The 2,147-nt window shown below is 32.2% G+C and overlaps 1 protein-coding gene across 1 annotated transcript in view; it reads right to left on the reverse strand.

Moving 5' to 3' along the window:
* Positions 1–2,147, reverse strand: part of LOC118737324 (glutamate [NMDA] receptor subunit 1) — a gene marked incomplete in the record, with an annotated part of 48,348 nt that overhangs the window by 44,414 nt on the left and 1,787 nt on the right.

Genomic DNA, 2,147 nt, shown 5'->3' on the forward strand with positions numbered 1-2,147 from the left:
ATATGTGTTTGTAAATACTATTTACCTACCAAATCAATGTACACTCCGTGTCGCAATTATAAACGCACCGCATATTAACAAGTTTGACCAATTCATCTTTTTGTTATTTAATTTATTTTTTTTTTTTTTATAAAAACAAGTAACATTTATAATAACAAGATCGAATAAATCCAAGTTTCAAACTGCGTGCAATATTAAAAAAAAATGCAATGAACTGTCGTAAAAATTTCAAGGTTTTTAATTAGATTTCTTCGAAAGACTTTGAGTATGCAGTTTTACAGACTATTCAATTTTAGTATACTAAAGTGGAAGTTTAAAGTAGCAGAGAATTACCGTTGATTTTTGAAAATGTCAGTTATTTTCTTTCATACGTAGTGTGTTCGATGATTTGTTTATACATATGTATTTATGTACTATGGAGAAAATGAGCAACATCTTCAACAAAATTGCCACAAATCAACGGATTACAAAACGTCATACAGAAAATCTTTCTAAGATATCTAATTAAAAAACTCGAGATTTTTACGAAAGTGTGTTGAATTTTCTTTTAAATTACACATAGTTTTAAACTTGTTAAAGAATAAACATTTTTAAAGAATAAACTATATTTTTAATAAAAAAAAAATTAACTAAAATTAAATAGTAAAAAGTTAATTTGTTAAAACTTGTCAATATTTGGCGAGTTTTTAATTATGACACGGGGTGTATTCGCCTAGATACATACATACAGTATCAGTCATATCATTAGCACCCAAATTCCTAATGATATTGTTTACCACTTATGTTTAAGTATGGCTCATTCCATATTGATGGGTGCGGCTTTTCAACTAAAGTTTTAAGGCTTAGTTCTTAAAATATAATAGAAAATTCTTTAAAACGATTACTTTCTGTTAATTTAATGTAATTTAATTGTTAACCGATTTCTATAATTATAATTTTTAACAGAAAGCTGGTACTATAGTTATTTGCTTTATATCCGATCATTGGATCATGAAGAAATTAACGTTACTAATAAATTTGTATATGAGAATTGAAGTCGGTTAAAATTTACTTGTTTGCTTAACATTACTTGTTTACAGTGTTCAGTTTATAATAATGGATTTTGATAAATAATGAACTGGATTTTAATTGAAACTTTTTAAAAACAAACAAACTAAAATGTGACCGATGAGTATGCTTACATATCGCACACGATCTTCAAAAGTGACACAACTCAAAATTTGGCATTTTTGAAATGATGCACTAAAAATGTAGACAGAACTTTTATTTACCTTTAAGCAAAAGCTGCAGCAAATTTTTCGAATTTTGGTGAAAAAGCCTAAGGTGAAATCTCTCTGGCCCATATGATTAGCTGTGCTAGGAAATAGTTTTTCGCATTTTCTGACGAACGTGTAATTTTGAGTTGTGTTACTTTTGAAGATCGTGTGCGATATGTGGTTATACTTAAGTATGTATGGATTTACATACGTATAGGCACATACATATGTACATCTGTATATACTTTTGTTTATTTTTCCAAATTGCTATGTGCATATGTATGTGTAAACATACCGACAAAATTGCACTTGAACCAGTTTAGTGCCTAGAAATATTTGCAATTTAAGGCATACAATAAAACACTCCAACTTGCATATTATCTACCATAGCAATGATGTATTCATACGTCTACAGCTACATAGGAGCGAATGCCAGAAGCTAAATTCTGATGGTAACTCAGCGCGCATACACGAATACCTATATGACAGAAAATAATGTGCATCAGCGCGATTAATTAATTTATCTCTAGACGGAAAGTGTCTGCGTATGTACAGAGCAGTGTCCATGTACATACATATGTACATCCGTACTATGCATGCCTTATGCACATTTTCTTTTATTTTCATACTTACGCGCGCGCGTCTTGGACGTGTGCCCTAGCGACTTCACAATTACGAAATTGTTGACAGCAGAGTCGTCGTCACCACCACCTTCACTGCTTGATCTGCCTTCGTTGACTTGTCCTCCAGCAGCACCTTCTCCACCTTCACTGCAACACGATGAACGTTGTCAACGTCTGCCTGTCAGCAAGCCTCCGGTTGTTTGTACATATGTTGTGTTGTACGTTATGGTCGGCCGGTCAACCTGCGGATGCACATGCAACCCTCTCG

The sequence above is a fragment of the Rhagoletis pomonella genome, unplaced genomic scaffold (genome assembly GCF_013731165.1).
Source record: "Rhagoletis pomonella isolate Grant_MI unplaced genomic scaffold, Rhpom_1.0 Rhpom_scaffold_00001, whole genome shotgun sequence".
In the NCBI taxonomy this organism is placed as follows: Eukaryota; Metazoa; Arthropoda; class Insecta; order Diptera; family Tephritidae; genus Rhagoletis; species Rhagoletis pomonella.